The sequence below is a fragment of the Bubalus bubalis genome, chromosome 19, assembly GCF_019923935.1.
Source record: "Bubalus bubalis isolate 160015118507 breed Murrah chromosome 19, NDDB_SH_1, whole genome shotgun sequence".
In the NCBI taxonomy this organism is placed as follows: Eukaryota; Metazoa; Chordata; class Mammalia; order Artiodactyla; family Bovidae; genus Bubalus; species Bubalus bubalis.
In genome coordinates this window covers 6,093,064-6,112,517 of record NC_059175.1, presented here as the reverse complement: position 1 = coordinate 6,112,517, position 19,454 = coordinate 6,093,064, and positions in this window count along the sequence as shown.

Genomic DNA, 19,454 nt, shown 5'->3' with positions numbered 1-19,454 from the left:
GACTACTTCCTCTTTCCCAAAGTCTCTTTCTCCACCAGCACTTGCTTTTTATATCTTTACGAATTTTAATCCTCTGCCTTGTCCCTCTCTCTTTGACCTGTGACCCCCATGGTCTTGAGTTTAGAATCTGATTTCCCAGTTTTAATCTTTCATACTCAGTATATTCACTGTAACAGTTAAGATCCTGTGATGGCAAGCAACAGAAATCCAATTCTGCCTATTTAAACGACAAAAAAGAGATTTAGCGGAAGGATCGGGGAAGTTTGCAAAACTGAATGAGAAGCTGAAAAAATAAATTCAGTGTAAGGAGAGAACCAGGGCACTTCTGAAGAGCAAGGACACAGCAATTAGTGGGCAATCTGTTTAGGAGATACTAACTCTCCTCACTCTTTGACCCTTCTTTTGGTTGTTTGGGGTCAACATCAAGGCAGATTCATCTTTGGTGTCTGGAACACCATGCCCAGCTCTTCTGGTGGGAATATTGCAGAATTCCAGCCTCAGCATTCAAGGACTTGAGTCACTTTGGGCAACTCTCTTCACCTCTTTTAGTCTCAGTTTCCTCATATGTGAAATAGGAGACCGCATAGGATTTGGGGAAATAGCTATGAAATGCAAAAGCACTCTAATGCAGCGAATAAAAGCAAAGCCAATAAAGCTACACAAATCTAGGTTCAAATCCTAATTAAAATGCAAACACTAGCTATGTGTCTGTGCACAATTTCTTATACTTCCATTCCTCATCCGTGAAGTGGGAGCAATAATAATATTTATTTTATTGTAATTAACCTTTTATCTAGCATATAATAAATGCACAGTAAGGTAAGCCATACAAGGAAAAGAGGCAGCAGATGTGATAATAACCTCGTGAAGTTATTATCAATCATTCCTTTTTGAAGGTGAGTGGTGAAACCATACCTCCTCCCACATATTATTAATTGAACATTTATGAGAAATTTCTGTCTTAATGTAAGCTTTTCACATAGAATGGAAGCCCACGGAATGAAGGGTGGTACTAGATTTGCCTCTGTGTAATCAACAAGGATTTGCCTGCTCCAGTCTCATGTCTCTTCTGGAGCCTGAGGTGTTCTTGGCACATCTTTTATAAAAGTCAGCCTTGCCTTCTTCCTGTTGCAAATTGCATGCACATTTCTGCTCCCTGTGACCAGCCTCCATTTCTCAACCATCCTTCTCCAGTCTCCCCTCCCCCTCTCCTAATGAGAACGAGTTGACTTATAATTAAGGTCATATTTTATCTTCAGGGAAAGGCAGTGGCTGGCGTGGCTGGGGCTCCACAGCTCCACTCAGCGTTCCTCTGGCGGATTACTTGTGCGTTGATGACCATCAGTTGTTATTTCAGGCTAGAGACAGAAGAATGGTTTTGATGGCTTGAAATTAACAGCCGGGTTTATAGCTTGTAAATAGTCCTTGTGGCGAGATTTTCCTTCTCTTCTCTAATCTCTTCCCATTCAGACCTTATTTAGGGATCCCATGCCAGGAGCATGCAAACTGTTTCTAGCATTCCAAGTAGCTTCTGCTGAGAAGTCCATAAAGGGCTTCCGTGGCTCTTTGCACCAAATGTCCCCTTCTGGGATGGGAACAGTCCCACTGGTCCACTGCAGCCTACCTGCCCAGGTCCCCCTAAGATTGTGATCACTCACCTCTCACTCTTTCTCTTCTTGGCTCAGAGTGAGAGAATTTCTGATCCCTTCCTATTATTTTTAACTTATCTCTTAACTTAATGGTTCCTGCAAAAAGACAGGCAGTTTTCCCAGATACCCTGGCTGTTATGGTGATGGAGGAGCTGGTTTGGAAAAATGTGAATTTCCTCCAAACCACTAAAGTCAATCTAGTGCCGCTCGAGGGATACTGAGAAGCCTGGCTGGCTTTGCCTGTTTGCAAGTTGCACTTGCTTCTCTGGCTCAGACAACTCTGCAATGAGAACTAAGCAGAAGTTGCTGGAGAGATCCCCTCTGGGAAAGGAAGTTTCCCATTAGAAGTGAAAGAAAGAACAATCCACGTCCAGACAGCTTTCTGGTCCACTGGTTCTGAGACTGGCGGATGAGCCAGTGCTCATAAGCAAACTGGACCAACTTGGACAGGAGGGACCCAGGGCTGGCTTTGTCCGAGTCACACAGCTGCAGCACAGTTGGCAGAGTGACTCACCCTAAACGGACGCCCCAAGAGCCAAGCATGGGGGACATTTAGTCCCTGCTTACTTGTTATCGATGGGCGCACAAGAGTCCCCCACCTCCTGCCCTCCCCCCAACCCCAATGTCAAACCAGAATGTTTTAGATTAACATCAGGGCTTTAAATGTGAACAGCATGTCAGCAAGCCCCCTAGACAACATTATTTAGTCTCCCGACGTCAGACGTTTGTAGTCACTGTACATTGTACCAGCACCTTCTTCAGAGTGACATTGACATCACTCTGCTTGAATAAGTTAATTTTCCCATCATGGACTGATTCATTGGGCAGAAACCGCAAGTTCACATGCCTACGCGTGGGCTGAACTCCATGACCCCTCTACTGCAAAACTGAAAGTATATCATTGTGTTTTCATGCAAACAAGCACTGGGAAGCAGTTCTCTTTTACTCAGTTAGGTTTTTATTTATCCTTTTTGTGGCAACATGACCTTTCATGACACCGGCTGAAAGTTAGCTCTTTTTGCAGCATTCTCATGGTGGAATTTGCCAATTACAGCCAATATTTATTGAGCTCATTAACCTGTTGGATCGTGCTGGGCAACTTCTAAATGCTATTTTATGTCATTGTTAGAGAGACTTATCAGAATGGGTGGCATGGTCCTCTTTGAACCAAAGAAGAAATGGACATTCAGAGATATTAGGGAACTGTCAAACTCATGGATGAGCTCAAAAACTATGGCTAGAAATGTCAAACTCTAACAAATCATTTGATCAGTACAGGTGAATCAAATGTTGTTACTATGCTTCTATTTCTACTCTTCTTACCTGCATCAAGATCCCACTTCATTTCCCTTCTGGAAAAGTCTCTGAGCAGTTTGCTCAGGAGAAAGTACCCTAAAGCTTGAGACATCTGGACAGAACAGACGCCATGCTGATTCTTCAGGGTAGATTCTGCCAGCTGCGACTCAGGCTTCAACCCAGCAGGCTTGCCACTAGCCCTTTATCTTTTGACTTTAGTTCAAAAGAAAGAGATGGGTAAGTGTGCCTGACACCAGGGAGGAATGAACGAGCTTCAGCAAACGTGAACCCACCCACCAGGCCCTCCCCTGATTGTTTAAGCCCGGCCCAAACCCAATGCTGCTCTTTGAAGCCTGCAAACTTTTCCTCATTACTCATCCCTTCTGATTCCCAGCCAACTTTCCACCATGGAAGTGCTGAAGGCCCAGAAGAAAAGTGCCTTCTTATCCTCAGGGAGGAAGTATCCTGGAGAGCTGTGAAAGCGCCTCTCAGGAGATTCCCCCTGCTGGCTTTTCAGATCCACCAGCTTGAATCCTTGGGGAAACATCCAAAAATTCTAGGCTCTCCTCCAAATGGAAACTGAATCCTGAATCTTTGCAACTGTGTCCGTAAGCATTTCAGACCACTCGCTGTGAACTCAGTTGTACCGTGGTGTGAAGTTTTGGTCTGATGGCCCATCATAATACTTTGGTAAAATATGAAATTTCATGCTTTCAGATTACAGCTTCCACATAGCTTCTACTCCCAGATGCCCTGTCTTTCGACAAGTGTTTTTTAAAATTGTTCCGCAGAATCAGCAAAATTAGATTACTGGTTCAACTGCCTGATTCCATTATGTACTTCTGCGTCCAAATCCCACTCAAAAACGGCTTTAAAAACAAAGAGGGATTATTGGTTCAGGAAGGTGAAAGGTCCAGAAGTACTTGTCATCAGGTGAAGCTTGGTCCAGGTGCTCACAGAGTATCATCAAGGCTCAGTTTAGCTCCACTTCTTTCCTCTGTCTTTCAAGATATCAGCTTCATCTTTAAGTCCCACACGCTAGCTTCCAGCAGTTGTAGGCTCTTGACAGCTACAACTCCTAATGCAGGAGGGGAGTTACGTACCAAACAATCCAAGAGAAAAAGGAGAGATTCTTCTAGCAGTTCCCATGGAAGAGAGGATCTCATACATATCCTGGAAGTTCAAGGCCAATGTCTCCTTTTACCTCCTTTGACTGTGTTTGTGACCATCGTCAAACCAGTTCTCACCATCAAAGGGAGGATATGTATTCGCTGGCTGAGAATAATGGGGCTCCAGGAAGTTCCTGCGTGGTCTGCGCCTCCAGTCACCAGCCATGATGACCTTCTCAGTTCCTTGAACTTGCCAGTCTCCTGCCTGTCACCTGACCTTCCCACGGACTGTTTCCTCCGTCTTCGCGCTCTACCTCATGACTTCTTGCTCAGCGCTCATCCCCAAGGCCTCGTCCCTAAGGCCTCCTAACCAACGCAGCGTCCACTTCTCAGCTTTCCCTTCCCTTTTGCTTCACCAGTTAAGTAGGTGCCCCCCACTGGGGAGTCCACATTTGTTCTTTCTAGTGGATGTTAAGTGAGCACCTCCTGGTTGTCAGGTCTCATCCTGGGTGCTTGGGGATGGAGCTATGAATAGGAAAGACTTTATGGAGCAGATCCCTCATTACCTAGCTCCAACAGGGAAGCATGGATAACATGAGCACCTTGAATCACAGGCACCAAACAATGACTGATGGACAATTACATTTGAGGTTCAACCCTCTGATAGATATTCTGGGTGCCATTACTAGCCTTAGAAGCTGTCTTATTCTGGGCTTGTATTAAAAATGCACAGTCTGGTAGGAAAATTAAATTCCTGAATTCATTTCTGTGGGTCCAACCTGTACTGAAGCCTCCCCCGCTCTCTCCTGTGAATTTGGAATGGTCTTGGAGATCTAGGAGAGCAGGAGCTTAGTCCCCTTCACCTCGGAGTCCCAGCCCGCCTTCTGCCTCAAAAACATCAGTTCGATCAGCCAGTGGCCTGCCTGCCTCCATCTCCTTCTGCATCTGGTCTAGTCCCCACCTGGTCTTTAAGTGATCTTGTTCTCATGGATGGGGCGACCTGGCCAAGGAGATGTTAGTGCCCATTTGACAGTAAAGAGAACTCCGACTCCAGGAAGCGAGGTTAAGTTCATGGATGTAAGGTCATGCCAAGGAAGGGCCAGGACATGACTGTGTCTGTCTGGTGTCACATACAGTCTCTTTTCTTATGACACGCATTGGCCTATAGTGTCTCATAAACCAGGCAGGGGGCTTCTCCGTGGAGTGTCAGAAACCCAGTGAACATTCAAGATTTTGTGCCAAATTTGGGCATGTGAGCACAGGTCTGCAGAAGGAAGATCACAGCTTTCATAAGATTTTCAAAGCTTTCCGGAACTCAAAACCATTAAGAGGAACTGGCTTGGGGATATTTTCTTTCTTGCTTTTCCTTTTGACTGAGACAGATGCTGATACACCACTGCATCACACCAAATTGTCTTAATAGTGGGTTTCACGCAAAGCTGGGGTCCCTTTCTTCCTGGGCACCACTCGGCTGACCGCCATGGACATCTCTGCCAATCCAAACAGTGCTGACTGCCTCTGTCCCGTTCCTGAAGAATCTGAATATTAGAAGGAATGGAGGATACAATGAGGTAAATTTCCAGACAAGATAAATACAGACAGTAACATAATCCTGACTTGAAGAATAAGGCTACTGTTGGAACCGCCTTGCTACGAAAATGTACCAAATTACAGAGGCACACCCAGTTGGAATTCTGGTTTTCACAGTCTTTTTGCTTGTCAAACTTAATATCAAGGAAAATAAGCTAATTTGATTTGGCAAAGGCTCATGCAGTATGGAATTGATATCTGTGGCAGCGACCTTTGATGTTTTGTATAAACAGGGTTTTCCCTGCTGGGGAAGTGAGAGTTGAATAATAAACAGCGTCCTTCCCACTCAAGGCCTTCCTTCCCATCAGTACCAAAAGAAAAAAAAAAAAAAAAGAAGAAGAAAGAAAGAAAGAAAATAAGTCTTTTCTGTGACTCACAGAACTCAAAGAGCAAAATGGTACAGCCATCATCAAATAGACAACAATGTTGGCTAATTTCTCAACCTGACATTTGGGGTCACATAGTTCTTCCTTGGCAAGTGATGGGTGCTATGTTTATATTGTAGGGTGTTTAGCAGCACACCTGGCTTCTGCCCACTGGGTGCCAGCCACACTACCTTCCTCCTCCAGTTGGGACAACCAAAAATGTCTCCAGACATTGACAAATGTCCCTGGGGAGCAGGCTGATCCACCCTGCGCCCCCCACCCCAAGTTGAGAACCACTGGCATATAGGCCTGTGTATGCTCAGTCACTCAGTCATGTCCAACTATTTGTGACCCCAGGGACTGTAGCCCTCCAGGCTCCTCTGTCCATGGGGATTCTCCAGGCAAGAATACTGGAGTGGGTTGCCATGCCCTCCTCCAGGGGATCTTCCCAACCCAAGGATCAAACCCAGGTCTCCCACACTGCAGGCAGATTTTTTACCATCTGAGCCACCAGGGCATACAGGTAGGAAAGAAGATTAGTAAAGAAAATTTTTTATTTTCTCTCAGTTTCAGGCACCAGTTTCCTTAATCAAGCCTTCTGCCTGGAGTCTCTGGAGGCCCTGAAACCCAACAGTTCCTTAAGAGCACCCACGTTTTTCTTTAGTGTGACATTCCTTCACCACTTCCCCACCCCCACCCCCTGCCATGCTCCCAGAGGCTTCAGGTCTGAGTGTCACTTACCTGCCTGGAAGGGGGCAGCTCTCACTCTCTTGCTGCTTAACCACTTAGTGCATCTGGTCTTGTGAAGGATTCTCTTCCTCAGCAGATTTCCAAAGTTTAAAGAATTGCATGGTGGCGGGGGCACACTCTATGTCCCTTCTTTGTGTAACTCGAGGGAAGCATGGTACAGAGTGCTTACCTGGAGTTGGGCAAGCTCAAGTCCATGATGTTCTGGAGTTGGCTAGCACCAGCTCATGAAAGCTGATTGCTAAATCTTCAGGAAATCTGTGAACTGTGTGCAGTCATTTTTGTAGCTTGATGTGACCCATTATGAAAGGATTTACACCATAGAAATTGGCAAATGGTACACATCAGAGCTCTCCTGTCCCCTCATCTATACCTCCAACCAGTTAAATGTCTACTCGTTCACCACTAGTTCAGGCTTGAAAGTAGGCTAGCAGATGGGCTCACTGCTGACCCAATATCCCTTCTCTCCTTTGTTTCTTATTTAAGGAATTCTAGTTTCGTTTAGCCTGGCAATGAGTCCATTTATATCTGCATTTCCTGCCTCTCTTGCGGTTAAGAATACTCAAATGACATAACTCTAGCCAATGGCATGTGGATGGAGTTTAGGGTTGGGCTGTCTAGAAACTCTTGAAAAGGGGGCAGACTAACTGGCCTGTGACTTTCACTCTCTGCCCTTTCCCTACTCCCCGTTTAGACTGTAGATGCTAGACCAGATGTGGATCCAACGTCTCACCGCCACAGGGTGACAACCCGAGGATAAAGGTCGAGCTCTGAGAGTGGCTGAGCGGACAGACAGGAGGCACCTGGTCTCCAATGGCTTCCGGTGTCAATGCCCCAGCCCTGGACTCCCTGCCACAGGCTGCTTGTTGGAGGGCTTCCGTAATATACCACCGGATGCACTCCCCAACTAGGACGTTATGCAAGTCAGCATAGCTCCCTTATATATAAAAGAGAAATAGGAAGAACTGAATTCATAGGATTGCTCTGAGGGTTGAGTGATACTATGCATGTGAAGAGCCCAGCGCAGTCCTAGCATGCGGAAAGCACTTCGTGGGTGCAGGCTGTTGTTATTACTATTCCTCATCTGCGTTTATCACCCTGGCAGTTGTTATGTGTTTGGGGGTTTGCCTCTCCCTGCAGGCTTTGTCTCTTCAAGCACGATGGCCATGTCTCACTCACTCTTTGTTCTTAGTCTCCAGCCTTGGTTTTGTAGGCATAAACTGAGTTCAGTTGTTACTACAGGGCAGGCTAGAGATATGAGTTATACTCAAACAAAGGATAACTAATTTGTATTTTATTGCTTGAGTATAACCCATATCTCTAGGCTACCCTTTAGCACTGATTGAATTCGAGTCATGCTTACTGAACACAGATTGCATTATTAATACAATGAACAACACACAAAAAATGAATAAAGCATTGCTATCTCTGTCTCACTCTAAGGAACTTGATACTCAAGTTGGAAACATAAGAAGGGCCCCCATGTAACTGATGCACAGGAGCATACGGGTTCTCAGACAAAGATGAAGCCAAGTGCTGCAGGCGACCGATGGAAGCGAGGGGTAAAGAGAGAGCCACAGGGAGGAGGAGGAGGCCTTTATAAACAGGCTTTGGGGGATGGTGTGTTGAGGTTTCCATGAAGAAGGCATCACGGATATCACAGACCATTAAAGACAAAGATAGTGTGGCAGGAAACCCTGGCTCTTGTCTCTGTGAACGGGGTTAGGTGGAAAGCTGGTTCGGAGGCTTCTTGTGGAAGATTTGATTGCCAGGCTGAGGCATTTACATTTCTGCTCACTCTCTGGGCAGTGGGGAGCCACTGAGGCTTTGAAAGCTGGAGTGATATCAGAATTGGGATTTGGTTAGATTAATGCAGTAGTCATGTGGAGACTGGTTGAAAGGAAGACAGAGAGGTAGGAATGGGTAGTCTGTCAAATGGATGAAAGAGGCATACACTCTTCCAGCTCTGTGAGCTATTCCTTCACAGGATATAAAACAGTTCTAATTGTGTATTTCTTTGGGTAATCCTTTGATTAATGTCTGCCTTCACTTCTAGACCAGAAATCCAGGATAGAGGGGCCTTGGTCTGCGAATCTCAGCACCTAGATGACAGGTGCTCCATGAATAGCTGTTGAATGAAAAGGTCAGAGGGGACTGGGGTCAGACTTGTGTCTTCAGAAGCACTGAGAGTAGTCTGTTAACCTTTGGACATGTAGCCAGTTACCACCAAGAAGGCTAGTGGGTGTCCTGTCCTGGAGGAATATGGAGAACATCTGGTTGGAGCCAGGAACTGAACCCAAAGTGCCAACTTTACTGCAACTTGCTGCAAGGCCCTGGGAAGTCCCTTAACCCTATCTAGGAACCTCAATAAAATGCAGAAGTTGAGACCATGACGTTGAAAGTCTCCTCTAGCCCTGTTCAGTGTAAAGGGAGGAGGGAATTGATTAAATACATGCTGCAAAAAAAAAAAAAAAAAAAAAAAATACATGCTGCAGAGCAAGGCACTGAGCCCTGGGCTTTCTCTCGTTGAATCTTCAGAAGATCCTTGAGATTGATAAACATATTGGCGGACTCAAAAGACAGCCAGGTTATCCTACCTCTTGTGTTCTGAGTCACTCAGGCCCAGGGAACAATTTAGGTTCCACATTTTCATGTCTGCGTATCCTTGGGCAAGTTAGTTAGCTTTTCTGTGCTTCAGTTTCCACATTTCTAAAATGGGTCCCCCAGAGTATCATGTATCTCACAAAGGAACTGGAAAAGCTTCATGAAATAATGCATTTAATTCATATCTGGTCCTTCTGGTTGGTCCTTGGAGATGAGTAATGTCAGTCCTTCATATAATGATAGACCCAGTGGAAAATCCAAAGCCATTTCCAAGAATTGCTTGAGTTGGTAGGGGACTCAACATCTCATGATCCTCTCCCTGTAACTAGGTGTTATGATTTTCTCACTATAATTTAAAAAAATCACTTCATTTTTAAAAAGGCAGCTAAATCTATTCCAAAAGCCAGCAGATGGCTACTCAATGGGCATGAAGTGACACTTGGGATATGAACAAGGTAATTAGAAAAATAAATACCACAAACCAAAGTCACTTAGTCATGTCCAACTCTTTGCAACCCCATGAACCTGCCAGGTTCTTCTATCCATGTAATTCTCCAGCAAGAATACTGGAGTGGGTAGCCATTCCCTTCTCCAGGGGATCTTCCCGACCCAGGGGTTGAGCCTGGGTCTCCTGCATTGCAGGCAGATTCCTTACCATCTGAGCCACCCGGGAAGCTCACAAAGATGATATGAAAGTCTGACATTCTAGCTGGCTCCGGCTGCCTGCGGAAGGCTGCGAACTTATGTCCTCTTGTCAATGAGCAACATCTGCAAGGTCAAGAAGGTGGTCAAGGGCAGTAGCACCACCAGATTGAGACAGAATTGAGAAAGGACCATGTTTTCATTTGGTGTTCCTGAGTCACTGAATCAATCCCACCTAAAATCACCCACCATCAACCAACCTGTGCAGTCTGGAAAATGCTACACCATGCTTTCCTGCTTGAGGCAGCTTCTCAGATGGAAGGCCATTTCCCCAGGTGGTATATACAGATGCTTGCAGCCAGGCAAAATACCCACAGCACACTTCTTTCCTCTGCTCCTCTTCTTCTCTTTTACTTGATCTGGAGCATTATTGTGGTTGCAAGCAAAGCAGCCTATTTCTTTCATCTGTTGCATCATGGAGGAAATTTGTTTAATCCTATAGTTTTCTTTTCATCTCTATTACCAGTGTTAACTGCTTAATTTGTCAGGTTCCTGCTAGCTGGCTATTGATAATTGATAGATTGTTCCTTCCTTCCCAATTTCCTCTATTAGTCAGCCCAGGAAGTTTATCTGTGCTTTGCATGTAACCCAATAGGATGGAGAGTGCCTGGCCTGTTTGTGGGCCTGTGTAAATTAATACTGTTTAGCCCTCTGACCAGGAAGCTCTCCGGTTGCACCCTGGCAGGCTCCTCTTCATTGAAATGACCTATAGCAAACACAGAAGGACCGCCCTTGCTCTAATGGCTTTGAGTTGGCCATCTGGGGAGATCATTGATGCCAGGCCTGATCCTCTCTCTAAACCTCGGCCCCGTACCTCAAACCTGGGGCTTTTACAAGGTGGGGGTGGGGAGGTCTTGCTAAGAACATCCTATTCAAAAGAACTTAGTTTCTCAGCCTTGTCCAGTTCCTCCTGTTTTTTTTTTTTTTTTTTTTTTCCTGTTAGTTTTTTTCCTTTTTCCCTCTGCATTTATTCAGGCAAGAAGCATTAACTACAAAGAAGTCTCTTTGAGTGGGACTTTGATTTGGGGGTGAATTAGTACTCAAAGTTACAAGTGGTTGTCTGTAGGCTATTGTGGTCTGGTTCTTTAAAATGGCTGTGTAGTGAAAGTCTGGAGGTTGGATTGGAGCCAAAGATTTGGAAAATTTTTGCAAATTTTTGGCTTCTGTTAAGAAATTGGAAGAGACATGGTCCACATTTCTACGGGTAAAAAGATAAAGTAGCTGAGAAAGAGAGTTTCATGTCAACTGGGATCCACTCTCCTGCTGAGCACAGCCTCCAAAAATGGGTGGTATAAGACCATGATCTTGTACCTGAAGCAAGTTGCATGTGCGTATGACTTTCTGGGGCCCCATAAGTGCCTGAGTTTCAGACCCCTCGCCTATGCAGCCCAAACCAAAGAGGCATCACTCCTTCAGAGAACTTTGGATTTGGTCAGACAATTGTCAGATTTCTACTTGTGTTCATTTCATTCTCTATTAACATAACTATCTCCCTCCCCCATAGTCCTCTCCTGAGAGAAAAGAAATTGCTGACCTTCTCATTCATTCACTTTATGGACTTAACAAGGAACCACTTGGCATCAGGGCCTCTGCTAGAGTTTGGGGATCTGAAGATGAGTTACTTTTGCCTGCCTTCCCCATGGAATGAGGGCTGTGAGGCCAGGATGGGAGCTAGCAAAGAACCACTGCAAACCCTAGCATCTAGCACATGCCTGGCTCCTCAAAGAATGAAGAGAGAGAAAAACAAGTAGGTGAATGAAGGGCATGATCTCTGCCCTCAGGGAGCTCACTATCTGTAAACAGATCACCTTAACACCCTGCATGCAATAAAGGCTATGAAAAGGGAAGAACAAGGGACTCTGGACATTAAGTGAAGGGTTACCAGTTGGTAGGGGAAACTTCAGAAACGGCTTTGAGGAGGAAGCAGTGATAAATGAGTACGTGCTTGAAGGGTGAGTATAGTCCAGACAAAAACAAGGGGAGGTAGAGGGAACCATATGTACATATGGAAGAACAGCACCTTCATGCAGCTCAAATACGAACTCCCTCACTTGCCTGTGGGCTGTGGGTTCCATTTTGTTCACCCCGTATCCCCAGAATCTAGACATTGGCACAGAGGAGACCTGGAGTAAGTGTCTGTTAATTGAATTCATGAAGGAATGACACTTTACCCATAATTGAGATGTGGCGTTGAATCAAGCTTGAATGCGTTTGCACGCTGAAGCTGAGGATGGAGAAGAAGAGATGGTTCTAAGGGTGGTTTGGAATTTCAGTGATAGTAAAGAAGAACTGATGCATTTGAACGTGGTGTTGGAGAAGACTCGAGAGTCCCTTGAACTGCAAGGAGATCAAACCAGTCAAGCCTAAAGGAAATCAGTCTTGAATATTCATTGAAAGGATGCTGAAGCTGAAACTCCAATACTTTGGCTACCTCATGGGAAAAACTGACTCATTGGAAAAGACCCTGATGCTGAGAAAGATTGAAGGCAGGAGGAGAAGGGGATGACAGAGGATAAGATAGTTGGATGGCATCAATGACTTGATGGACATGAGTTTGAGCAAGCTCCAGGAGTTGGTGATGGACAGGGAAGCCTGGTGTGCTGCAGTCCATGAGGTCACAAAGAGTCAGACACGATTAAGCGACTGAACTGAACCGAAAGATGGATTGGCTGAATGAGCATGTTCATAGACTCGTCACGAAGATCCCAAAGGCTCCCAGACCCAGAACCTGAGATCTTCCAGGTTAATCTCAGAAATACCCCACTTCCTGAGGCATTTTGTAGTTGGGCAATAGATTCTGGGCCATAGTCAAAAGTCTGATTTCAAACTTTCCCTGATTGGAGCCCATCAGCCCAACTTTAGGTGTTGGAGGCAAAAGAGGTCAGTTAGCATCTGTTAATATCATGTTATTTTGTCCAACTTAGGGGTAACGTTTTAACAATTCTGCTCAATAGTTAAGATTAAGATAGGAAGGGGAGGGGAAGGAAACACACTTTTCTTCACTAAAATTCCTGATGCACGTTCATCCCTGCCATGTTTATTGCATCTCTGTGAGGAAAGTACCACGTGCACTTTTTACCCCGAGAACTGAGATCTGAGCCTGGAGCCTGCCTCCACCCTTGGTGAGGACCCTATTGGACTGCACCCTATAAATTCACCTTGTCACTGTCCATAGGGCCCCTACTACTTCTGAGCCCCAGCTGGGCCAGAGAGAAGAGGTTTTTCCCAAGAAGCAAACTTACTTTCGCCCTTCACTGAGAAACTTTGTCTTAGGTCGGTGCCTTAGAAGCAGAGCTGGAGAGGGGGCTCCTTGTACAGGTGATGGACTGAGGATGTGATCTCTCCTGAAGCCTGGGGCAGGAGCAAAGGAAGCAGGATGGGCAGGGAAAGATCGGCAAAGATGTGATTTCCAGAAAAGTCTAGTTGGGTCCAATGAAGAAGACTAGAGTGTGAATTACACCGTGGAGGTTACCCTGCTCAAAGGCAAGGGGGCAAGGCTATAAGTCCTGGCCATGGGCAGAAACAGGCCCATGGGGGAGAAGGAGGGTGTGTGTGGGGTGAGCCTCTGAGGCAGTTCTGAACAGCACTGGGTGCATTTGGTTGGGACACTGACAGTATCTGCTGCACACGTTTCAATCAATGGAGACAAATATCTTCAAGGTTACATATCAGCAAATGTGTGCTGTGCAGCTGAGTCACTTCAATCATGTCCGACTCTTTGCGATCCTATGGACTATAGCCCAACAGATTCCTCTGTCCACTGGATTCTTCAGGCAAGAATGTTGGAGTGGGTTGCCATGCCCTTCTCCAGGGGATCTTCCTGACTCAGTGATTGAACCCAGCCAGTTTTCAAACCCAGCCAGGTTTCTTACATTTCCTGCATTGGGAGGTGAGTTTTTTAAAAAAATAATTTTATTTATTGGTTGGTTTTGGCTGTGCCGGGTCCTTGTGGCTGCATGGCCTTTTCTCTAGTTGCAGCAAGCGGGGGCTACTCTTCATTGCATTGCACAGGCTTCTTATTGCAGTGGCCTCTTTTGTTGCAGAGCACAGGGTCTAGGGCACCGAGTTCCAATAACTGCTGCTTGTGGGCTCAGTAGTCGTGGTTCCCGGGCTCTAGAGCACAGGCTCAATAGTTGTGGCCAATGAGCTGAGTTGCTCTAACGCACGTGGGATCTTCCTGGATCAAGGATCAAATTCCTGCGTTGGTGGGCGGATTCTTTACCACTGAGCCACCAGGGAAGCCCATCAGCAAATAGACCCAGCTTTAAAATCCAGCTTCTACACACACAGTAGGGGACTTCAGACAGGTCACGTCAATTCACAGAGCTTTGTTTTCTCTTCTGCAAGACATGGATAATACTTGTTTTCATCTTCTAGGATCACTGTAAGGACTTAACAACACAATGCAAGTAAAAGGGCTTAGCAGACGCCTTTTCATAAGTCCTCACATTGGGTCTTATTACAGCTACTGCTATTAATAGGCCCAAAGTTAGAAAATGTTCTGCCCAATTGGTGCTCTTATCTTTTGGTGAAGAATTGCTCATTCTTCTGAAGCACAGAGGGGTGTTTCCTTACAGGGAACACTAAGAAACACACAAGTGTATGGACAGTGTGCATATTCCCACCCCCCCCCCCCAAATTATTTATTTTTAATTGAAGGAAAATTGCTTCACAATGTTGGTTTGGCCTCTGCCATGCACCAACATGAGTCAGTCACAGGTACACATGTGTCCCCTCTCTCTTTAACCTCCCTCCCACCTCCCACCTTTTCCCACCCCTCTAGGTTGTCAGTGAGTTTTTTTTTTTTTTTTAAAGGGGAACGTAGTTACAAATCCAGTGGGCACATGGCAGAGTGTGACTCATCTTTGGGGTCTGAAGGCTCCTAAGAAGTGCTTGGAAAGGACTCAGTTCTAACAGCCTTCTCCAAGGAAGTGTGTCAACCATCAATACCTTATTTTTTCCCTGTGAGCATCATGGAAATATACAGTCTTAAATTGCCTGTAAATTACTCTGCTGCCAGTTGCCAGAGTAATTTTAGGATAAGCCTCCCTCCCTAAATTCTTAGTCAACTTTTGAAATGAAATGCAAGGGTAATTATTGTTAAATTAAAAATGGACCTAGGAAAGACCCATTCTAGAGGTGTCGATTCCACTTCATCTTTATTGGTCATTCTTCTACATGGAGCACCTTCTTTCATTCCTTCAAACCAATCTGTGTGTTAGCTAGTTGCCCAGTTGTGTCCGACTCTGCAACCCCATGGACTATGGCCTGTTAGGCTCCTCTGTCTATGATATTCTCCAGGCAAGAATACTGGAATGGGTTGCCATTGCCTTCTCCAGGGGATCTTTCCAACCCAGGGATCGAACCTGGGTCTCCTGCATTGTGGGCAGATTCTTTACTGTCTGAGTTACCAACCTAGGATTTGAAAATAAATCAAACTCAGAATTTTCTAAGTAACTGTGGTGCTCTTTTGGGCAAAGGAGAGTTCATTGAGTCCAGTGTCTGGCTTAACTTCTTGGGTCCCTATGTTCCAAGGGATTACTTGCTCACAGGAATCAGTACAGTTCCCTTGGCTGGCCCTCTGCGCCTCCCTACTCCCCTTCCCCTGCATATTGAGCTTCAGTACCCTCAGGAGAAGCCAGTGGGTTACCTTATTGTTGCCCAAAGAAGGAATACTTCAGGCTACCCTTGCTGCTTTCTATCACACTTTTTTTGGCAATTGTAGGACAAAAAGAGAAGTTTTATAAAATACTAACTAAAAAATTGCAATAAAAGTGCAAACTAATATAGTGGCAAGAAGCAGAGCAGTGATTGTGTGTGGAGGAGGAAAGGAAGGGATAGATTATAAAAGAATATGAAGAAATTTGGGGGGAGGTGGATGTATTCATTATCTCGATTTGCAGTTTCACAGATGCATACCTCTGTCAAAACTTGTCATGCTGTACTTTTAAAATATGTAGTTTATTAGCTATCAGTTACACCTCAATAAAGTTGTAAAAACAAAGTGAATTACTTCCTTTGTTTTTAAATAGTATATATATATTTTACAATGAATTAGTTTTAGTGTTTCCAGCTTAAAGGATAAGAGAAAGGTTTTCAGCCAAGAAGCCAGTTAGACATGTAGTTAAAACCTATGTGCCTCTGAAAGCACCTGAGATATCCCTGAGTAGGTGAGTAGGGAAATAAACTGTGGCATATCCAGACAAAAGAATATTATGCAGCACTAAAAACAAATGAACTATCAACCTGTGAAGAGGTCTGGAGGATCTCTGGATGTAAATTACTAAGCAAAATCACAAAAGACAAAAAACCAGCCAATCTGAAAAAAGCTACATACTATAGGGTTCCAGCTATGCGACATTCTGGAACAGGCAAAACTAAGGAGGCAGTAAAAGGGATCAGGGATTGCCAGGGGTTTTGAGGATGGAAAAAGGGATGAATAGGTGAAGCACAGACTAATTTGGGGCAGTGAAACTACTCTGTATGACAATATAATAATGGATACATGTCATTGTACATTTGTCAAAGCCCATAAAATGTACAACAGCAAGAGTGAACCCTAAGGTAAACTCTGGACTTTGGATGATAACAACATATCCATGTAGGTTCATTGATTTAAACAAATATATTGCCCTGATGGGGAATGTTGATAACAGGGGGGATTGTGCAGGAGGTATGTGAAACTTCTCTGTACTTGCCTCTCAGTTTTTCTGTGAAACTAAAACTTCTCTAGAAAGTAAAGTCTTCAAACAATCAACCAATTAACCAAGCAAAAGTCCTTATATGCTTCAACATAAGCCCAGGGGTTATCTGTCTGCCCATCCCTGGACAGTGGGTAGGTGAGCAATGTTCTGGGAAGTTGGTAACTTTCTAACTTAGCCTGAGTTGAAGGGAAGCATCTTGAGGTTCTCCCCAAACCTACTCAACTCTCCTTAGGTGGTTGGTCAGAGGAACTGGATTAGATGTGGATTCCGAAATGCAGAACTTGTGTTGTGAGATGCAATCTCAAAAATGACAGAATGATCTCTGTTCATTTCCAAGGCAGACCATTCAATATCACAGTAACCCAAGTCTATGCCTCGACCAGTAATGCTGAAGAAGCTGAAGTTGAACAGTTCTATGAAAACCTACAAGACCTTCTAGAACTAACACCCATAAAAGATGTTCTTTTCATTATAGGGGACTGGAATGCAAAAGTAGGAAGTCAAGAAATACCTGGAGTAAAAGGCAAATTTGGCCTTGTAGTACAGAATAAAGCAGGGCAAAGGCTAACAGAGATTTGCCAAAAGAACACACTGGTCATAGCAAATACCCTCTTCCAACAACACAGGAGAAGATTCTACACATGGACATCATCAGATGGTCAATACCAAAATCAGATTGATTATATTCTTTGCAGCCAAAGATGGAGAAGCTCTACACAGTCAGCAAAAATAAGACTGGGAGCTGACTGTGGCTCAGATCATGAACTTCTTATTGCCAAATTCAGACTGAAATTGACGAAAGTAGGGAAAACCACTAGAACATTCAGGTAGGACCTAAATCAAATCCCTCATGATTATACAGTGGAAGTGACAACTAGATTCAAGGGATTAGATCTTCAGAGTGCCTGAAGAACTATGGATGGAGGTTTGTGGCATTGTACAGGAGGCATGGATCAAGACCATCCCCAAGAAAAACAAAAGTAAAAAGGCAAAATGTTTGTCAGAGGAGGCCTTGCAAATAGCTGAGAAAAGAAGAGAAGCGAAAAACAAAGGAGAAAAGGAAAGATGCACCCATTTGAATGCAGAATTCCAAAGAATAGAAAGAAGAGATAAAGCCTTCCTCGGTGATCGATGCAAAGAAACAGAGGAAAATAATAGAATGGGAAAGACTAGAGATCTCTTCAAGAAAATTGGAGATATCAAGGGAACATTTCATGCAAAAATGAGCACAATAAAGGGCATAAATGGTATGGACCTAACAGAAGCAGAAAATATTAAGAAGAGGTGACAAGAATACACAGAAGAACTATACAAAAAAGATCTTCATGACCCAGATAATCATGATGGTGTGATCACTCATCTAGAGCCTGACATTCTGGAATGCTGAGTTAAGTGGGCCTTAGGAAGCATCACTACGAACAAAGCTAGTGGAGGTGATGGACTTCCAGTTGAACTATTTCAAATCCTAAAAGATGATGCTGTGAAAGTGCTGCAGTCAATATGCCAGCAAATTTAGAAAACTCAGCAGTGGCCACAGGACTGGAAAAGGTCAATTTTCATTCCAATCCCAAAGAAAGGTGATGCCAAAGAATGTTCAAACTACCACACAATTGCACTCATCTCACACTAGCAAAGTAATGCTCAAAATCCTCCAAACCAGGCTTCAACAGTATATAAACTGTGAACTTTCAGATATTCAAGCTGGATTTATTATTATTTTTTTAATATATTGCTTATTTATTATGTATTTTTTTAAAAAAATTAATTTATTTATTTTAATTGGAGGCTAATTACTTTACAATATTGTGGTGGTTTCTGCCATACATTGACATGAATCAGCCATGGGTGTACGTGTGTCCCCCATCCTGAACCCCCTCCCACCTCCCTCCCCATCCCATCCCTCAGGGTCATCCCAGTGTACCAGCCCTGAGCACCCTGTCTCATGCTTTGAACCTGGACTGGCAATCTATTTCACATATGATAATATACATGTTTCAGAGATAATATGCATGTTTTTGAGATAATATACATAATTCTCTCAAATCATCCCACCCTTGCCTCCTCCCACAGAGTCCAAAAGTCTGTTCTTTACATCTGTGTCTTTTTTGCTGTCTCGTACATAGGGTCATCGGTACCATCTTTCTAAATTTTGTATATATGCATTAATATATTGTATTGGTGTTTTTCTTTCTGACTTTCTTCACTCTGTATAATAGGCTCCAGTTTCATCCTCCTCATGAGAACTGATTCAAATGCATTCTTTTTAATAGCTGAGTAATTCCATTGTATATATGTACCACAGCTTTCTTATCCATTCATCTGCTGATGGGCATCTAGGTTGTCAAGCTGGATTTACAAAAGGCAGAGGACTCAGAGTCAAATTGCCAACATCTGTTGGATCATTGAAAAAGCAAGAGAGTTCCAGAAAAACATCTACTTCTGCTTTATTGACTACACCAAAGCCTTTGATTGTGTGGATCACAACAAACTGTGGAAAATTCTTAAAGAGATGGAAATGCCAGACCACCTGATCTGCCTCCTGAGAAATCTGTATGCAGGTCAAGAAGCAACAGTTAGAACTGGACATGGAACAACAGACTGGTTCCAAATTGGGAAAGGAATATATCAAGGCTGTATATTGTCACCCTACTTATTTAACTTATATGCAGAGTGCATCATGAGAAATGC